Source organism: Caretta caretta, chromosome 24, assembly GCF_965140235.1.
Source record: "Caretta caretta isolate rCarCar2 chromosome 24, rCarCar1.hap1, whole genome shotgun sequence".
Taxonomy (NCBI): Eukaryota; Metazoa; Chordata; order Testudines; family Cheloniidae; genus Caretta; species Caretta caretta.
In genome coordinates, this window is record NC_134229.1 from 1,690,418 (window position 1) to 1,703,110 (window position 12,693).

General features: G+C 63.4%; 1 pseudogene; it reads right to left on the reverse strand.

Annotated features, from left to right (window-relative positions):
• Positions 1 to 3,448: 3,448 nt before the first annotated feature.
• On the reverse strand, positions 3,449 to 11,664 carry LOC125626148 (immunoglobulin superfamily DCC subclass member 3-like; annotated as a pseudogene).
• Between the last annotated feature and the right edge of the window lie 1,029 nt (positions 11,665 to 12,693).

Consider the following 12,693-nt stretch of genomic DNA (forward strand, 5'->3'; position numbering starts at 1 on the left):
GTGGGATGCAGAGAGAGAGTTTTTTGACACCTTAAATGGCTGCTTCTTGGAGCAGCTGGTCCTGGAATCACCAGAGGAGAGGCAATTCTTGATTTAGTCCTAAGTGGAGCACAGGATCTGGTCCAAGAGGTGAATCTAGCTGGACCGCTCGGTAATAGTAACCATCCTATAATTTAAATTTAACATCCCTGTGGCAGGAAAAACACCACAGCGGCCACCACTGTAGCATTTAACCTCAGAAAGGGGAACTACACCGAAATGAGGAGTCAGTGAAACAGACATTAAAGGGTCCAGCGCCAAATGTGGAACCTCTGCAAGCTGCCTGGAAACTTTTTAAAGACTCCCTAATAGAGGGTCAACTTAAATGTGTCCCCCAAATTAAAAAACCGAGAGAACCAAAAAGAGCCAGTGGGGCTGAACAACAAAGTAAAAGAAACAGTGAGAGGCAAAAAGGCATCCTTTAAAGAGTAGAAGTTTAAATCATAGGGAGGAAAATAGAAAGGAGCATAAACAGTGGCAAATGAAGTGTAAAAATACAGTTCGGAAGGCCAAAAAAGAATTTGAGGAACAGTTAGCCAAAGACTCAAAAAGTAACTTTTTTTTTAAAAAATCACAAAGTACGTCAGAAGCAGGAAGCTGCTAAACAACCCGCGGGCCCACTGGATGATGGAGGTGCTAAAGGAGCATTCAAGGATGATAAGGCCATAGTGGAGAAACTACATGAATTCTTTGCATCAGTCTTCACAGCTGAGGATGTGAGGGAGATTCCCAAACCTGAGCCATTCTTTTTAGGTGACAGATCTGAGGAACTGTCCCAGATTGAGGTGTCACTAGAGATTTTGCAACAAATTGATAAATTAAACCGCAATAAGTCATCAGGACCAGATGGTATCACCTAAGAGTTCTGAAGGAACTCACTGTGAAATTCCAGCACTAATCAGCTTCTGTACCAGATGACTGGAGGATAGCTAATGTGATGCCAATTTTTAAAAAGCGTTCCAGAGGTGATCCTGGCAATTACAGGCCTGTAAACCTGACTTCATGTCACGGAGTGTGGGGGAGTCCAGGCCCTGCACCCCTCTTCCTGGGATCCACTGAGACTCTCAGCCAGCCAGTAAAACAGAAGGTTTATTGGACAACAGGAACACAGTCCCCAACAGAGCTTGTGGGTACAACCAGGACCCCTCAATCACGTCCTTCTGGGGGAGCAGGGAGCTTAGACCCCAGCCCTGGGGTTCCCTGTGTTCCTCCACCCAGTCCCAAACTGAAAACTAAACCCACCCAGCAGGTTCCCTACTGCAGTCTCCGTCCACATTCCTGGGCAGAGGTGTTACCTCCCCCTCCCCCTCCTGGCTCAGGTGACAGGCTCTCAGGTCTCCCATCCCCAGGGCACATTCCCAGGTCAACACTCCCCCCTCCCTGCTGAGTCACATCGTCACACTTCAGTACCGGGCAAACTGGTTGAAACTATAATCAAGAACACTATTGTCAGACACATAGATTAACATAATTTGTTGAGGAAGAGTCAACATGGTTTTAGTAAAGGGAAATCATACCTCACCAATCTACTAGAATTATTTAAGGGAGTCAACAAGCATGTGGTCCAAGGGGATCTCGTGGATATAGTGGACTTAGATTTTCAGAGAGCCTTGGACAAGGTCCCTCACCAAAGGCTCTTAAGCAAAGTAAGCTGCCACGAGATAAGAGGGAGGGTCCTTTCATGGACTGGTAACTTGCTGAAAGACAGGAACCCAAGGGTAGGTATAAATGATCAGTTTTAAGACTGGAGAGAGGTAAATAGTAGTGTCCCCTAGGGGTCTGCGCTGGGCCCAGTCCTATTCACCATTCATAAATGATCTGGGGAAAAGGGGTGAACAGTGAGGTGGCAAAATTTGCAGATGATACAAAATTACTAAAGATAGTTAAGACCTGGGCAGACTCCGAAGAGTACAAAAGGATCTCTCAAAAGAGGGTGACTGGGCAACAAAATGGCAGATGAAATTTAATGTTGATAAATGCAAAGCATAATCCCCTATAAAATGGGGTCTAAAATAGCGGTGACCACTCAAGAAAGAGATCTTGGCATCATTGTGGAGAGTTCTCTGAAAACATCCACTCAATGTGCAGCGGCAGTCAAAAAAGTGAACATAATGCTGGGAATCATTAAGAAAGGGATAGACAATACGACAGAAAATACCATGTTGCCTCTATATAAATCTATTGTATGTCTACATCTTGAATACTGCATGCAGATGTGGTTGCCCCATCTCAAAACAGATATATTGGAATAGGAAAAGGTTCAGAAAAGGGCAAAAAAAATTAAGAGGGGGACAAATCCCCCGCCCACGTGCACTGGGCTGGGGAAAGGCTACACCCCCCCCTCTCAATTTGCCCCAAGGGCCTTTTTGGTACAATGGCCCCTGCACTGGGGGCCTGGGCTGGCGGGGGGGGGCGGTCTGGGGGACACTGCGGGCAGGACGTGGCTGAGGTAGCTTTGGTTTGTGTATCAACAATAGATCTCCTGAGCCGGGGGGGGCGGGGGGTGAGGTAGAGTCTTTGGAGGTTCTGGTTAGAGTCCCTGCAGCTGGGGGTGGGCCTGAGTTATGGCCGCCCCCCCCACTGGGCCCCCAGGCCGGGGGGTGGTGCTACCCCGGGGGCTGCAGGTGGGGGTAGCGCTCAATGGGGACGTCGACATGGGGCACATCTGGGCGCGGCAGGATCTGTGGGAAGGAGGGGCAGGGTCACGCTGTGCCCGGGGTACTGCCCGGCCCTCTCCCCACCTGGGCCCTGGGCCCACCCCCTGCGCTAGGCTCCCCCGGAACAGCTCCCGGGCCTGGGGCATGGCCCGGCCCAGCCCAGCCCTTCTGGTCCTGACATCACCACTGCCCCACTCCTCCATCCCTCCCCTCCCTGGGGCCTTGGCCAGCTGCTGGGGCTGGCTGGCTTTGCCCTGCCCTGCCCTGCCCTGCCCTGCCCCAGAGACGCGGCCCCACACTGTGTCCACCCCCACTGGTGCTCTGTCAGTGCCCCCATCCCAAGGCTGGGCCTCACATCCTCACCTGGGTGACCAGGTCGATCATCTCCACCGGCTTGTCCTGCCCCGGCTGGGTGCACAGGCTGCGGGGGGCATGGCGGGCACCTGGCTGAGCCAGCTCTGCCCCCTGGGGCACCGTCCAGCTGTCCTGAGTGCCGTTCCCGCAGAAGAGGCTGCAATGCGGGGGGCGGGTTAGCATGGGGAGCGGCACGGCTCATGGGAAAAGCCCAGGGCTTGCAGTGAGGCCTGGGGGGCACCAGCCCCAGACCTCCAGCAGCTGGACCCTCTCAGGCCAGGCACGGGCTAGCCCAGGGAGGGCAGAGCCCTGAGACCCGTGGCCCATGCGAGGGGCCAGAGGGGGGTGCTGGGCGCTTGGTGTGAGGGACGGACAGAGAGAGCGGCCATCCAGGGGCCTCACCTCCTGCGGTAGCCGAACATGAGGCAGAGGAGGCAGAAGATGATGCAGGCCATGCCGATGCGGACGCCCACCACGACACCGGCCAGCGAGCTCTCCTCCGGCCGCCAGTGGCACACGGGGTCAGCGTCTGCAGGGAGGGAAAGCACAGAGCGTCCAGACAGCCCCCGGGCCAGGTCCCCCCTGCCCCCCCCCCACAGCCACAGGGAGCCCAGTCCCCCCTTACCCCACATGACCACTGGTTGCCCATGGGCTGGGTCCCCCTGCCCCGCCATGGCCAGGCCCCCCCAGTTGGCTGCTTCCCGCTGGGGGGGCTTGTTTCTCCCCCAGGCACGCAGCAGGGCAGAGGGGAACAGACCCAGGAGTCCTGGCTCCCAGCTGCGTGCTGACTTTGGCCCAGCCAGGCCCCCCCCCCCGCCACCCGCCGGCCCCTCACCCAGTGTCTGGCCGCACGGTGCTGTTGCTGTCTCCGTTCCCGTTGAAGGCCTGGAGCTGGAGTTCGTAGGGGGCCGAGGGCTCTGTGGGGAAGGAGCCGCAGGGCATGAGCAGGGGCTGCCTCCCGCAGGGGCACAGGGCTGGCACCCGGCGAGAGGCCAAACCGGACATGGGGGGTGGGGGAGAGAGCCCTGCTCTGGGGTGGGGCAGTGCCAGGGGTCACCCCAACACAGAGAGAAACCCAGGGGACCCTCACAAAGGGGCCGGGTGGAGGGCAGGAGGTGCTCCGGGCTGCATGGAGAGGGACCATGGGGGGGCCTCAGGCCTGCAGGGCGGAGGGACTGTGGGGGGCACTGGGCTGCATGGAGGCGGTTGTGGGGTGGGGCACAGGGCTGCGGGGGGAAGGACCATGGGGGGCACAGAGTTGCATGGAGGGAGCTGGGGGGGGCACATGCCTATGGGGGAGGGACCATGGGGGGCACAGGCCTGCAGGGCAGAGGGGCTGTGGGGGGCACAAGGCTGCATGCAGGGGGTTTGCAGGGGGCACAGGCCTGCGGGGGGGGGAGAGACACTCACCCAGGTTGCTGTAGATGTAGGAGTTGGCCGTGCTGGCCAGGAGCTGCGGCCCCTCAAAGTGGGGGCTGGGCAGTTTGCGGTGGAAGAGTTTGAAGCCCTCAATCCGGCCTGGCTGGGGGGGCAGCGCCTGGAAGACCTGCACCATGCTGGCGTTGAGCACCTTGGTGAAGAAGCTGGGGGCTGCGGGGACTGAACAGACCATGGGGCTCAGCACCCAGTACTGGGACAGCCCCCCAGCCCTCAAGGAGGCAGGGAGAGGGAGCTTATTCACAGCTGTTCACCCAGCACAGAAATGCAGCCACCTCTGGGGTGGAACATGGCAGCTGCTGGCTAGCTGCCCAGCATGTTGGGACAGGAGAGGAAGCAGGATCCTATGGCCAGTTGTAGCTGAAGGGGTGTGACGAAGTGGGACTGTTCTTAATGTTTCCTCTGAATAGTGTGGGGGTGCCTCAGTTTCCCCTAAGCAGTTCTTAAGTATCTGGGGGGTGGGGTAAGGTGTATGATCATTGCAGAGCCCTAGAGGGCAGGTGTGTGCAGGGGTCTGGACACAGAGGATGGCTGACACCCTGTTTCCTGGCCACTGATGGCCTGGGCCCTTCCCCCCTGCAAGGTGAGAGCTAAAGGGCTGGAGAACAAAGGAATCCGGTGCCCTCCTGGCCGGGGAAAGGGACAAAGCCCAGAGGAGGTGGGGCTGGAGGGAGTTTCAGTTTGGGGCTGGCTGGGACATAGAGTGAAGGGCAGATGGGGTTGTCTGGCTCACTGCCCCCCAAAATGGACCCTGCTGAGGGGTCCTGTTCTCTGTACCTACAAGCTCTGTGTTAGACCATGTCCCTGTCGTCCAATAAACCCTCTGTTTTACTGGCTGGCTGAGAGTCACGTCTGACTGCGGAGTTGGGGGGCAGGACCCTCTGGCTTCCCCAAGACTCTGCCTGGGCGGACTGGCTGTGGGAAGCGCACGGAGGGGCAGAGGAGGCTGAATGCTCCGAGGTCAGACCCAGGAAGGTGGAGCCGGGTGAGCTGTGTGTCCTGGAGACAGGCTGCTCCCAGAGAGGAGACTTCCCCAGAGTCCTGTCTGGCTTCGTGGGGAGCAGCTCCAGAGCATCGCCCGGGGACCCCGTGACAAGGGGGGATTCAGTGTGGGAGCAGCCAGACCCCCAACGGTGGGACTAGGCCAGGCATTGGGGTGGGGGGGCACCCTGGCCTTTGTGAGCAGGGCTCAGGAACTGGGGTGTAGCGCACCTAGGAAAGGGGGCACCTACTGGAGCACAGCACCCCCTAGTGCCATACTGTGCCCCCGGTGAGCCCCACCCCCGCGCCCTGCAGCCCAGCACCCCCCAGTGAGCCCCACCCCCGCTCCTCAGCACCTCCAGTGAGCCCCACCCCCAACACCCCCTATTGAGCCCCGCTCCCACTCCTCAGCACCCCTTGCTGAGCCCCACCCCCGCCCCCTGCAGCCCAGCGCCCCCCAGGGTCAGGCTGGGGCACTGGGGCAGCTCGGGTTCCCCGGCGGGGGGGCTCTTACTGCTGCCCATTGTGGTGGCCAGGATGGGCTCCGAGGCCTGGCTGGCTCCCAGCGGCGACCAGGCTCGGAGGCGGAGGCGGTGGCAGGCGCCAGGCCGGTGAAGAGGTGCTGGAAGGTGGTTTTGCTCACGGCCTCCTGCAGCTCCCGGCTGTCGGACTCTGAAACAGGCAGGCCCGAGGGGCTGATGAGCGGCTGCCACGGCCCGGGGGCTGGGGGCTCACTGCGGGTCAGGCTCAGGACCGGGGGGGGGCACTGGGGTTCACTGGAGGTCATCTCAGGGCATGGAATTGGCGGTGGCTGGGGGGTGCAGCCTGGGGGCTCGGCGGGACGGATGCAGGGTCGGAGGTGTGGGAATGTAACTGGGGGGAGTCTGGGGGGGGTGTTTCTGGGGCGCACGGGGTGGGGGGTCAGGGCCGCTCACCTCCCGCCCTGCGGATGTGCAGCACGTAGCTGATGAGCCCCTCGGTCACCTCTGGGGGGGGGCTCCTGCCAGGACACCTGGATGGAGGTGGTGGAGAGCGGGGCGGCCCGGACGCCCTCGGGGGAGCTGGGCAGCTCCTGGGCCAGGGCAAGGGCCAGGCGGGCGCTGGCCTGGTTGGTGTCCGCCCTGTTCTCAGCCATGCACTGGTAGATAGCTTCATCCCCCACCGTGAGCCCCTGGAGCAGCAGGGTGCTGGGGGAGCTGGGGGGGGGGGGGGGCTGGGATCAGCCCTGCCCCCGAGCCAGCCAGTCCTCCGCCCTGGGGACGGTGCCCCATTCCCTGGCCCTCGAGCCGGCCGGTCCTCCGCCCTGGGGAAGGTGCCCCATTCTCTGCCCTACAGGCAGCCGGTTCCCCGCCCTGGAGCCAGCACCCCCTGGAAGGCCAGGGCGCCATGCCCCAGTTCCTCCCCACCCCCCAAGCTAGCTAGTTCCCTGCCCTGGGGCTGGATCAGGACCAGCACCCTGAGGTGGCCAGGGCCACAGTGCCCCACCTCACCTGTTGTTGTGGGTGAGTTTGATGGTCTCGCTCGGCACCAGGATCTTGCCGTTCTTCAGCCAGATGAGGAGGGGCTCGGGGACACCCTGTGCCACGCACGTGAAGATGGCGTGGCTGCCCAGCGGCTTGGACACCGACTGGGGCCACTGCACGAACTCTGGGGGGGCTGTGGGGAAGGGAGGTGTTGGGTGGGGAGCGGACTGGGGAAAGCTGCCCCTGCCTCCCCCCGTCCACCCCAGCTCCTGAGTCTCCCTGCCCCGCGAGCCCCGCACTCCCACCCCTGGCCTTGGCACAGTGACCCCCCAGGACCCCAGCAGACGCCAAACAGGTACCAGCCATGCGGCCAGGGCCTGGGCAGAGCCTGGAGTGACCCCAGCTGGGCCGGGCGGTGACCTGTGGCCAACACCCAGCCCCAGCAAGCCGCTGGCACCCCAGGGAGTGGGGCTGGGCCTGGGGAGGGCAGCACGGACCCCCTCCAATCTCATGCACTGGCCCGTGGGCCCTGGCCTGTCTGGGTGACTTGCCCATCAAGGCATCGGCCTGGGGCCAGCAGAAATCCCCCTCCAACCCCCGACTGCAGCCCCTGGGTCCCAGCTGCCGAGCGTCCCTCCCCCAGCTCATCTGAGCCCCTCAGCCCCACAACAGCCGCCCCTCGGCTGCCGTGTGAGACCGGCGCAGGGCCCAGCTGGTGCGCCGAGAAAGGCCCCCTAAGCCGCTGGGACAGGGCTGCATCTCATTAGTGCCAGCAAAGGCAGCAGCCTGGGCCGCACAAAGCCAGCAGCAGCTGGTCGCTGCCCATCCTCTGGGGGGGTGCCGGGGGGGCTGCGTCCCTCGCCCTGGGCTTCAGCCCTGCTCCACCAACCAGCACTGGGAGAGGGGCCAGGGGCTGGGCTGAGCCTGGGACCTGCCCCCCAAAAGAGGGTCCCTGCCCATGGGGGAGATGCACTGGACTGACCTCCCCTGCTCTGCTTGGAATCGGACCCCAGCCCTGTCCGAGTCGGGGGGGGGGGCTCCTGCCCCCACTGTGCTGTGAGTTCTGCCCCCCAGCTGGGGTTGGCAGGGGGAGCCCCCAATCCCCGGGGCCCCTCCCCTGCCAGAGCCCTGGGCTCTCTGATCCCAGCATCACGCCCCTAGGAGCAGCCATGGGTCCCAGTCAGTCCCAGCCCCCCGCCCCGGGCTGGAGGAGCAGTTGGCTGGCCGGCCAGGCCAGCTGCTGAAGGTGATTTATTCCCATGCCAGCCCCCCGCTGCAGGAAGGGACTTGGCAAGTTCCCAGCCCCTCTGCAGCTTGGGGAAGGGGGTGGCTAGGAAGAGGTCACCAGGAAGGGGAGGGGAGGGTCACGCCTCCCACGACCTTTGCCCCATTGCTCACACAAAGCCAAGTGCGAATTCTCCTGTCCCGTCCCTCCCCCATCTGCTCTGGCCGGCTCGGGGCTGACTGTCTGTCCAGGCATTTGTAAGCCATCTGTCCTCCCTTGGCCTGTGTCCCTCCGTTCCCTGCGGGCCTCTGCCCCTCATGAGTCACCGTCCCGGGAGGCCAGCAGGTGCCCCTCACTCCCGACCCGCAGCCCCAGCAGACTCACCCTGTACCATGAGGATGCCCTGGGCTGTGCGGCACACGGGGTGCCAGGCCGGTTGGCAGCGCACACGTAGACCCCGGCGTGTTTCACCGAGACGTCTGAGATCATGAGGTTGCCAGTTCCCAGCACCTGGATCCCCTCCACGCCAATGGAGCGCCCATCTGGGAGTGGGGGGATCCGGGGGTGAGGGGGGGCAGGGCCATGTCCCTGTGGGGGAAAGGCCCCATTTCCCCTCCCTGCGGTCTGTCAGCCAGGGGATCTGTGCATCCCCCAGGCACTCAGCCCTCAGCCCCACGGGCCCCCCCTCAGCTCCCCCAATATTCACCCCCTCTCCCGTGTCACCCTGTGATCTCCCTGGGCTCTTTCCAGCCCCCACCCCCGAAGCTTCCCCCACAAACCGACCATGTCCCCAGGAGCAACCTGGCGCCCCCCTCACCGAGTCGGCTCCAGGAGACAATGGGACGCGGGTTGCCGGTGGCGATACACTCCAGGATAGCCATCTGGTGCACTGTGATGGTCAGGTTCTGGGGGCCCGACAGGATCATGGGCTCCTTGTAGAGTTTGGGGGCTGAGACTAGGGAGAGAGGGTGATAATAGAACCCAGGAGTCCAGGCTCCCAGCCCGCCCCCCACAGCTCTAACCCCCTAGACCCCACTCCCCTCCCAGAGGTGGGGAGAGAACCCAGGAGTCCGGGCTCCCAGTCCCCCTGCTTTAACCCCACAGACCTCCCTCCCAGAGCCAGAGATAGAACCCAGGAGTCCAGGCTGCCAGCCCCAACTCCACTCCCAGAGCTGGGGAGAGAACCCAGGAGTCCGGGCTCTCAGCCCCCCCTGCTCTAACCCCTTGTCTGGGCTCCTGCTGGTGGCCCTGCACCCGGCCCGGCCCGCGCTCACCACTGATGGCCAGCTGGGCCTCCTGGCTGCAGCGGCTGTTGGCGATGTTGCTGGCCACGCAGCGGTAGGAGCCCACGTCGGCTCGCTGCACCCCGGTGATCTGCAGGATGCCAGCCGGCAGCAGGGTGAACCTGCGGGGGAGTGCAGAGGTCAAGGAGCGGAGCCAGTGCCCCTGGGGCAACCTGGCAGGGAGCTGAGCCCCAGTCCCTTGTGTGGGGAGCGCAGCGCAGAGCTCGCAGATCCCCTCCTTCCCCCCCAGCTGGACCAGCCCGGTCCCGCTGTCACCCCCCCCGCCCCCAGCTGGGCCGGGCATGGCTCTCAGCCCCCAGCTGGGCTCACCGGTGGTCGCCGGGCGGCAGGGCCGGGCGGTTGCGCTCCCAGGTGATGGTGGCCTTGGGCACACCCTGGATGAGACACTGGACCCGGGCAACGCCGCCTTCCTCCACCGCCATGGACGCCGGGTGCTTGTGGAACTTGGACAGGGCTGTGGGGGGAGGCAGCCGTCAGGGCAGAGACACCCCCCACCAGGCACCTCTCTGGACACTGACCCCAACAGACAGGTGCTCCCCCTCCCAGGTCCTGGTCCCACATCTCCCCTCTGGAGTCACCCCCCGCTGCGCTCTCCCTCAGAGCAGTGCCCTTCCAGGCCCCGCCTTGCACAATCCCGATGCAGGACTCTGGGGCGGCTGCCACATGCCAGGTGAGGGGACAGGGGCTGCCCCGTGTCTGAGCCTGGGGGGCACCCAGCAGGGAGCTGGCTTCTCAGGGCCCCACATGGCAGAAGGCAGAGCCAGGAAGGAGCAAAGGAGGGTCCAGCCCCAGCTCACCCCCTGTGACGAAGTGGGACTGTTCTTAATGTTTCCTCTGAATAGTGTGGGGGTGCCTCAGTTTCCCCTAGGCAGTTCTTAAGTATCTAGGGGGTGGAGTAAGGGTGTATGATCATTGCAGAGCCCTAGAGGGCATGTGTGTGCAGGGGTCTGGACACAGAGAATGGCCGACACCCTGTTTCCTGGCAACTGATGGCCTGGGCCCTTCCCCCCCTGCAAGGTGAGAGCTGAAGGGTTGGAGAACAAAGGAATCAGGTGACCACCTGGCCCGGGAAAGGAACAAAGTCCAGAGGAGGAGGGGCTGGAGGGGGGTTTTCAGTTTGGGGCTGGCTGGGACATGGAGTGAAGTGCAGACGTGGTTGTCTGGCTCACTGCCCCCCAAAATGGACCCAGCTGAGGGGTCCCGTTCTCTGCACCTGCAAGCTCTGTTTTAGACCATGTTCCTGTCGTCTAATAAACCTTCTGTTTTACTGGCTGGCTGAGAGTCACGTCTGACTGCGAAGTTGGGGTGCAGGACCCTCTGGCTTCCCCAGGAGCCCCGCCTGAGCGGACTCGCTGTGGGAAGCGCACGGAGGGGCAGAGGATGCTGAATGCTCCGAGGTCAGACCCAGGAAGGTGGAAGCTGTGTGAGCTGCGTGTCCTGAAGACAGGCTGCTCACAGAAAGGCGACTGCCCCAGAGTCCTGACTGGCTTCATGGGGAGCAGTTCCAGAGCATCGCCCAGGGACTCCGTGACACCCCCCCACCCCACGTACCCACAGGCAGGGGGGCTGAGGCACCCACAACATGTTAAGCTTGTGGGGGGTGGGACCAGGGCTCCGCCTTCAGTCAGCTCAGCTGGGACCCCCCTCCCCGAGAGGGTTTGGAGCCCAGACACACCCGCCCCTCCCAGCCCTGCACCCCAAACCCTTGGGGAGGGTCTGAGGGGGCTGAGCCCATGTGCAACATCCACCAGTGGCGACTGGCGCCGCAAGGGCTGGCCCATGGCCCGTGGCACTGAGAGCCGGGCTGTGGCTGGCGCGTGCCCGGCCCCAACTCACTGGCGAGCTGCACGCGGGCCTTGCGGCTGATCAGCAGCCCGTCACGGTTCTGGGCAGCACAGCTGTATCGCCCACGCTGGTCTGGTTGGCGTTGCCCCCACCCCGGGGCCGGTGGTGGAAGCTCTCGATGCGCAGCGAGCCGTTGGCCAGCACGGCCGTGTGGCTGTCATTGCCCAACGCCGCCCCGTCCTTGTGCCAGAAGATGCTGACGGGCGGCTCCCCCTCCACCCGGCAGTGCAGCACCAGGGGCCGCTCCTGCCCCGCGATCACGTCCGCCGGCTCCCGCAACCTGCCCCCCGAAAGAGGGTCCCTGCCCATGGGGGAGATGCACTGGACTGACCTCCCCTGCTCTGCTTGGAATCGCAGGAACGCCAGCTCCGAGGGGCGGCCCAGCCCTGTGGGGAGCAGCCGTTAGACCTCAGGGCCCCATGGAGCCTGCAAAGCACCAGGGGCCGGATCCCACGGCCAGCGCTTCTCAGGCAATGCCCGCAATGGGGCAGGATTGGGCCCTAGCTCCCTGGGCCGCTGGGAGCAGGATCAACCCAGGGTGGGTTTGTTACTCTCCAGTCACACGCACCCCTCCCGCCGGCACCTCCATCCCCTCCTCTCCCTCTCTTCCGTCGGTGACCTCCATCCACCCTCTCCAGTGCCATACACAGCCCTGCAGCCAACCCTCCATCCAGCCGCACCTTTCAATCCCTCCATCCAGGACCCACCTACCTGCCTGGCTAGCCCTCCCTCCACCCATGGTCTGCACAGACACCTCCACCCCTCCTTCCGGCCACCATCTCTACAGCCCGTGGCTAGCTCCCCTCGTCCGCACACCCACCTCCTCACCTGCTCGCCATCCCGCCGTCTAGCGCCAGAGATTCCACCCACCCACCCTTGCCCCGGCTCTCCCTAAGTGCCCAGCCCAGCTTCCCCCTTGAGTCACCCCACAGCACTGAGCAGAGTCTCACGCCCCCCAGGCCTGCCTTGTCAACCACCTCTGGGGCAGGACCTGGCAGCTGCTTGTACGCTGCACAGCCAGAGAGTGGGACAGGCCAGGAAGTGAAAGATCCTGGCCCAGCCCCACCCTCCGGCCCCCCTCATCCCCTGCATATGCCCACCCTGCCTCTGGCCTGGCTGCCAAGTGGCCCCGGGGCTGAGGCTCCCCCAGCTGCTTAGCCCTGGCTGCAGGGCTGGGCGGGGCGTGACGCTGGGGTAGAGCTGGGCCACAAGAGCAGCAGTTCCAGGGTTTCCAAGTGGGACTCTCCATGCGCCCCTCCCACCCCCCAGCTACCCAAACCTGCCGGCGCTGGAGCCCAAGAGTCGATGCCTGGGGTTCCCACAGACCCACAGCTCAGCCCCACGCTCCGCCCCGACCAGCTGGCCGGGGGCACCAAGGGAAACGTGCC